The sequence below is a fragment of the Silene latifolia genome, chromosome 2 (assembly GCF_048544455.1).
Source record: "Silene latifolia isolate original U9 population chromosome 2, ASM4854445v1, whole genome shotgun sequence".
NCBI classification, from domain to species: domain Eukaryota; kingdom Viridiplantae; phylum Streptophyta; class Magnoliopsida; order Caryophyllales; family Caryophyllaceae; genus Silene; species Silene latifolia.
In genome coordinates, this window is record NC_133527.1 from 102,279,213 (window position 1) to 102,287,441 (window position 8,229).

The 8,229-nt window shown below is 40.4% G+C and overlaps 1 non-coding gene across 1 annotated transcript; it reads right to left on the reverse strand.

Moving 5' to 3' along the window:
* Window positions 1-2,187: 2,187 nt before the first annotated feature.
* On the reverse strand, window positions 2,188-2,294 carry LOC141644575 (small nucleolar RNA R71). Its single transcript, XR_012544188.1, has one exon. It is a non-coding gene; the product is annotated as a small nucleolar RNA R71 (small nucleolar RNA).
* Between the last annotated feature and the right edge of the window lie 5,935 nt (window positions 2,295-8,229).

Consider the following 8,229-nt stretch of genomic DNA (forward strand, 5'->3'; position numbering starts at 1 on the left):
CCAAGGAAATCCCCAAGGAATTTATGAAGAAAAGGGAAGAAAAGAAGAAGAATTGTTGCTGACTGACAATCCGAGCGGATTGTCACCAATCCGTCCGTCCCCGCAAAGAAGACAATCCGAGCGGCTTTGCCACAATCCGCTCGGATTCCCCCTCCACAATCCGCCCGGATTCCCATGAATTCGCTCGGATTCCAACGCCAGAATCCGCCCGTCCCGACCCCATTCCGCCCGGATTCTAGCACAACACGGATTGTCTTCTCCAAGCTACGAAGAAAGAAGCCCTTCTCTCAGAAAATACCGGCTCCTCCTTGCTCAACTTAAAAAGTGTAATTACTAGTTTAGCCCTTAGTTAACCCTAATGCATCCTCCCTAATTTCCACTATAAATACCCCATTAGTCTAATTAGAGGAGCATGTTCTTCTTATCAATAATTAGTATAGTTAATCTCAATCAAATCTCTCTTTAATATTGTAATCAAGTATTAATCAAGTTTTAATCCAAGTTTTGGTTCTTTAATCTCTCTTTTGTTCATCCTTTATTTTGGGTAATTGAAGATTATTTTGGGTTATTGTTGGGAGATTGACAACCTCTCAATCAAGCATTCAAGTACTTCTTTTATCTTTGCTTTATTATTGGAATCATTAGTAGGTATAATCTCTTAATCCCTTTTTAATTATTATTAATTACTTTCATTTATTCATCATGTTTCATATTGTTGGTATGATTGACAACCTTGCTAGCATGATCAACATGATAATGAGTGAGTAGTCTCTTAGCTAGGGTTAATGGGTGATTAGGGAAACCAACATGGGGAATGATTCATGCTTAAATTAATATGCTTTCATGTTTTATTTGCTTGCTTGTTTTGATCTCAACTCATGCACATGTTATATTTGATGAAATCCTAAGCCTATGAATCCTTGCATTTACTATCATCTTCTATCTTTTCAATGAGATTTGTAAGACATAACCCAACTCGAGTCTCATTAGACCATGCATGTTGTTGAGTAGGGAAGATTAAGTCGACTTGTAGGTGTTGTACAATCTAATCGATTCGGCTCCAGGACCCAAACTTTCCTAGGATTGTAAGATATAACCCAACTCAATCCATCACAACAATAATTGCTTGCTTATAATTTGAGAACATGTTTGTATGATCATATCCCATGATTCCCCTATGACCCCATGACACCCTAGTGCCTTTAATCAATTGTTTACACCCCTTTAATTCATCTTGCTTATCTATTTTCATTGCTATTTTAGTTTAGTAACCTTCTACATCAACCCGATTTGTGACACCCCTTAGACACCACTAGTTACAATAGAAATCTCATTTCAACTCCCGTCCCTTGGGATCCGACCTTTACTTGCCTCTTTACTAATTGTAGAGTTGTTTGTGGAGTTATAAATTGTGTTTTGATTCGACCGTGACCAACGACCACATCTTAATTTGTGAACACTTAGCGGGATCGCATCAAAAATGGCGCCGTTGCCGGGGACGGTGTTTGTTTGATTTAGATTTCTTTTTATTGTTATTAGTTGTGTCTTTCTTTGCCTTGAGGAAGTAAAACCCCTCAAGGTTTGTTCTAATTGTTTTTGAGTTGTTTGATATTTTGCATGTCTAGAAGGTTACAAAGTTATTTGTTACCTTTTGACCGTGAAATCGAAAGAACCTTGACGAACAATAGGAGAGTTTTTAGGAGGAATTTACGAGGTATTAGTGAAGTTGTCCAACCCACTAGTGAGTGTGTCAATCCTTTCGCAATAGAAGGAGAAGAAAACCCATTACACAATACCCCACAAAATCCACCTACAATGCCAAAATTCTCGTCGCACTCCGTACCCACCGAGGAGAATCTACTAAATGGTACTCCTACACCGCAACATCTCACCGGAAATTTTATTGCCAAGTCCGCCTTCATCCAACTAGTTGAGAGGAGCCAATTCGGGGGGATGCCTAGTGAGGACCCTCATTCCCATATGGAAACCTTTTGCGACTATTGTGATGCTATCTCTCAAACGGGCGTGACTCAAGACCAAATTAGATGGGTCTTATTTCCTTTTTCCTTAATCGGCACCGCGAAGCAATGGTTGAAGGGCCTTGATAAGGCCACCCTTGGAATAGATTCTTGGAAGAAGTTGGCTCTAGCTTTCTACAAAAAATTCTACCCACCGGAAAAGACTAACATGCTAAGAGCTCAAATTACGGGTTTTAAGCAAAGGGATGAAGAGTCTTTGTATGAAGCTTGGGAACGGTTCAAGGGAATTTGTCGCTCATGTCCTCACCATGGACTTAGCGAATGGTTTTTGGTACAACAATTTTGGAATGGTTTATATGAAGATTCTAGGAACATTCTCAATATGGGATCAAATGGAATGTTCACCGAAGTTGATGACAATCAAACATGGAACAAGATTGACGAAATGGCGGTCCATAACTCACAATATAGTAGACCTCACAAGGCTACTAGAGGAGGAAAGCATGAAGAGGACTCCGTTACTCAATTGGGTGCTCAACTTAGTGCTCACATTGACACAATCAACTTGAAGTTTGAACAAGCTATGGCTAGACTTGAGGAAAACTCAAAATCATCAAAGCATCATGTTAATGCCATGACGGTATCCTCATCAATCCCAAGTGGGATATGTGAGAATTGTGGAACTTTGGGACATGACCAAGGTGAATGTAGGGGAACAAATGAACAAGTGAATGCTTTCCAAGCATACAAGAATGGTACCCCTTATTCCAACTTTTACAATGAAAACACCAAATTCCATCCAAATCTCTCATACAAAAGCCAAAATGTTCAAAACCCTCAAACAACATACACTCCACCACCCATGAGAAACAAAAATCAAAGACCCTTTTACAATCAAAACCAAGGTTACCAAAATCAAAATCCATACAATCACCAAAATGACCAAGGCTTTGATGTCCAAAAAGAGGTCCTCCAAATGCAAAAGAATCAACAAGAATTTTTCACTCAAATGCAAAAAGATAGCCAAGCAAAGGAAACCACCATCAACAACATTCTAGCTCACACCAAGATGTTGGAAACACAATTGACTCAACTAGCATCTTCGAGCTCACAAAGACAAAAGGGGCAATTACCACCTCAAAGTAATCCCCTAGACATGAAACGTTAGTGCCATTCACTTGAGAAGTGGTACAAGGTATGAAGCACCGAAGAAGCAAGTTGAGGATGAAGTTGTGGAAGCTAGTGAAAAGGAAGAAAGTGTGCAAAACTCCAAAGATGGAGAATCATCAAAAGAAGAAAGTTCAAAGAAAAATGAAGACAAGGCCAAGGAGAAGGAGCCCATTTTGATTAGACTTCCTTTTCCAAGTCGTCAAGCCAAGCCCAAATTTGATGATCAACTTGGAAAGTTCATGGAAATTGTGAAGAATTTAGAAGTCACAATTCCTTTCACGGAATTAATCAATCACGTTCCGGCCTATGCGAAATACATGAAAGATATCCTCACAAAGAAGAAGTCGATCCGGAAGCTTGAGACTATGGCCTTCACTAAGGTGAGTAGTGCAATACTTCAAGAGAGTTCACCTCCAAAGTTAAAGGATCCAGGAAGCTTCTCAATACCGTTTACCATTGGCGACACGACGATCAACAAAGCCTTATGTGATCTAGGGGCTAGTGTGAGTGTCATGCCGTACTCGGTAAGTAAAAGGTTGGGGATGGGAGAGCTTAAATGCACCAACATCACACTCCAAATGGCCGATAGATCGACAAAGACACCGTTAGGGATATGGGAAGATGTCCCCGTGCGAATTGGAAAGTTTTTCATCCCGGTGGACTTTAGCATTGTTGATATGGAGGAAGATTCCAACATTCCAATCATCCTAGGAAGACCTTTCCTACACACCGCCGGTGCGGTAATTGATGTGAAACATGGTGAGCTCACTCTAAAAGTGGGAGATGAAAGCATAACTTTTAATATTGACAAGACTATGAGAGCTCCTCGTTTGCATGAGCCATGTTTCATGATTGATCATTATAGCCGAAAAGATGAAAGGAAGAAATCGGAACTCCAATGGAAGAAGAAAATTGAAGATGCTCCATTCAAAGAGCAAGTGAATCATGACAAGGAGAGCTTGCAAAGCTCATCAAAATCAACCAAGGAATAAGAGGATGGCCTCATTGGCCAAGAGAAGAAATTGGGAGAGTTGTCTCCATCTAAGCAAGAGATTTTCAATGATCAACTCAATGAAGTTTGTGGTCTTTGGGACGACAAATTTGAAGGGATTTTTAATCCCTACATTGGTAATGCCATTGATCAAGACCAACAACAAGGGCCACGGTCTATTGAGAACCTCTACCATGATAATGAACAAGCTTTTGATTACTTCTTCAAGGTGTTGAGCAACATCAACAACACCTTGGACATGCCCCCTTGACATCTCATCAAGAATGAGAGTTTGGTGGAGTCCTCCCTAAACCACCACTTGTAAATATTTCTAACTCCCTAACTTACATTTCAATTCTTGTATTGCATTTTTGTCATTTTTGGATTTTTATTTACTTTGATCAAAAAAATTGTCATGCTTGAGAGAAAGTGTGGGAGGGACTAACGATTTCAATTGATGTGTAGTGCTTTTAACTTAGTGTGGGGATGGCAATTGCCTAGGCTACCCATGCCTTAGTAGTGCCCCCACAATGACGAACACAAGACTTGAAGAAAGAATGGAAGAATGGCATGGGAAATGCAGTGTGCACGGATGGAACTGAATCCGTGTACACATGGCTGGGAATCCGAGCGGATTCCAGAGAATCCGCCCGTCTTGCAGAATCCGAGCGTATTGCAGAAAAGACGCCCGTCTTGAACTGAGCTGAATTTTGAAAAATTCTTGACTGTAACTGAATCCGTCCGTCCTGTGAGGAATCCGCCCGTCTTGAAGAATCCGTCCGTCTTGTGAAGAAGACGCCCGTCTTTGCAGCTGAGGAAATCAAGCAAAATTTTCTGGACTAAAATCCGTCCGTCTTTGAGCAAATCCGCCCGTCCCGTGTTCAGCAAATCCGAGCGGATTGTAACAAATCCGCTTTGTCTTTAGGCGAGTTTTGCAAAGTTCAGAAAGAGCAGAATCCGCACGGATTGGGCAGAATCCGCACGGATTGCCCCTGCAGATTCGAAATTTTCGGCCTCTTTAAAACTCCTCCCACCTTCATTCATTCATTCATTCATTCATAAACACTACCCACAACATCAAAACCCTCATCCTCTCCATCACAAAAACAATAAAACCCTCAACAACATTCACCAAAATCAAATCAAACCATCCTTCCAACAACAAATTAATCACTCCTTCCTCAACAAAAATCAAAACCAAGAACAAAATCTTCAACCTTTGAGTCGATTTTTGTTTTCATAAAGGCAAAGCCTTTCACCTTCAAATCGATTTGGGCATACTACAAATTGAAGATTCTTCATTCTTTTCTTGGTTAGTTCATCAATGGCAAGGACTAAGGGAGCAACAAAGGCAACAAAGGCACCAAAGGCTAAGGCACTCTCACAAAGGCAAAAGGCTCTTCAAACAAAGAAAGCATTGGCTATGGTGGTAGCAACACCAAACTTGGAAGTGCAACATCAACAACAACCTTCTATGGGAGCAACAACACCTTCCACTCCGGTAATTGATCAACTTTTGCATTATCCGGAGGTAACTTTTATTTCCGATACCCATAGAAATACCTTTGTCAAGTTTGCTATGAAGTCATTACAATCCACCAAATTCATATGTGAAGATACCTTACAAAAATTGGGTGTTCTTGAACAAACAAAAGCCTTTTTCAATGCCATGGGGTTGAAGAAATTGTTTGAAACAAGGGAATTGACATACCCCTCCCTTACCTTGGAATTTTTAAGTTCTTTGAAAGTCACCAAAGTTGAGAATAGGGAGAATATCGAGTTTCGTCTAGCTAATGTTAGTAGACGCATTACCTTTAGGGAATTGGGTGAAATTTTGGGTCTTAGTGATGAACCGAGTTACTTTAAGAGTTATGGAAAGTATGACCCCGAACCTCTTTGGGAGGCAATCTCCGGGAAGAAATTTGAGGATTTTCATACGAGTCGTGCTCTTTTGGTCCACCATCCGGGCATAAGAGTATGGCACAAGGTCGTGGGTAACACCATAATTGCTAGGAAAGATACCAACCATTTCACAAGACTTGATTTTATTCTCCTTGAATCGGCTTTGAATATCGGAAGAGTTCACACCAAGCCTTACAATTCTTTGAGGCTCTTGGTAGATAGATGGCTCAATATTGATTGTGGGAAGAAGGGCACGACCGTTATTGTCAATGGCGGCCTAGTTACACTCCTAGCCAAGCACTTTGATCCTAACTTCAATAAGGATAACAAGTACAAAGCAAAGGAGGGTGGCCATCTTGTTGATATGCATACTATGATTCACAAGTTCAAGTGGGTTGCCCATAACCACCTTGACACTAAGTATGGATGGCTAACTAGTAAAGCTAGATCGTTCACCTTGCCTTCAAAGATTTGCCGTCTAAGCATCCACCGGACCAATTATCTACTTCCCCTTTCCAAAGAAGCCGAGTATATCATTCAACAACAAAAGGGTGATCTTGAAATGCCCTCCTCTTCCATTATCATACCACCTTACCCCTTTAAGTATGAAGAGTTCAAGCCGGAAGGAGTTGATGTTGGGAAAGACTATGTGACTCTTCTCATGCAAGCAATGCACAAGCAAGCCTATGAAGATCGGAAAAATGCCTACTTGGCTCAATATCAACCCCTCCTACATTTAGCTAGGCAAGGACTACTTGATCCATCTTGTCCTTTGCCTAGTTGGGCGGATAGAGAAGTCTTATTTCCGGGTGCATCTAGGGTCGTTATGGGTGACAATGAGGTTGTTGGAAATGATGAAGAAGTTGATGATAATATTGAGGAAGAAGCAAGTGAAGGAGAAAAGGATGGTGAAGATGATGATGAGGAAGATGAGGAAGAAAGTGAAGAAGCAAATGACAAGGAAAGTGGCAATGTCACCACTTCTCATGAGGGAAGTGGGGATGATAGCATGATGGAAGATAAGCAAGCCTTGGAGACTCCTACACTCTCATGGTTTGTCTATTTCTCTCTTTGTATTTTATTTCATTTTGATCATTGCTGGAGTAGTCCTAGCCCCATCAAAGGACTCACACCTCGGTACCATTGAGGTGTTCTCATTCTATTGTTCCTGTTTTCAAAATCCATCTTGTCCTTTGCCTAGTTGGGCGGATAGAGAAGTCTTATTTCCGGGTGCATCTAGGGTCGTTGTGGGAGGCAATGAGGTTGTTGGAAATGATGAAGAAGTTGATGATAATATTGAGGAAGATGCAAGTGAAGATGGAGAAAGAAATGGTGAAGATGATGATGAGCAAGATGAGGAAGAAAGTGAAGAAGCAAATGACAAGGAAAGTGGCAATGTGACCACTTCTCATGAGGGAAGTGATGATGATGATAGCATGATGGAAGACTAGCAAGCCTTGGAGACTCCTACACTCCCATGGTTTGTCTATATCTCTTTGTATTTTATTTCATTTTGATCATTGTTGGAGTAGTCCTAGCAACATCAAAGGACTCACACCTCGGTACCATTGAGGTGTTCTTATTTTATTGTTCCCATTTGTAAAATGCAAAATGACAAATTAGTTTCATGCATAGCATAGTGTGTGCATGAACTATACCCATCCTTGGACATTAGCAATAGTGTCTCACTCGGTTTGGGGAAGTTAACGCATACGCAACGGGAGGTAATCTAAATTATCCTCTCCGTCATAACAAAAACCATGCATCATGTAGTGTAGCTTAGTATAGATTGCATTTAGTATAGAAATCATGCATCATCTTTGCATAATTTCCATCATTTTGGCCATTGAGGACAATGCCCATATTAGTGTGGGGATGGGAATTCTAACATTTAACTCTTATTCAAAAATCCAAAAAAATTGAAACATTTCAAAAATCATAAAAATTTGAAAATTGAAAACCCAAAAACATGTTTATTTCCTTTTGTAGCCTTGTATATATTGTCTTGTATATATTGTGTTTGTTATATCCTTGTTCACATTGATTGACTACGCCACATCCGAGACATGAGGATATTGAAGACCGCATGGTATTATCTTTCCAATCTCCTTTTTCCTCTTTATGTTAATGACTATGTGGCTTTATTTTGATTGATGCGGTATAACAATGTGAACTTAGGACTTGCAT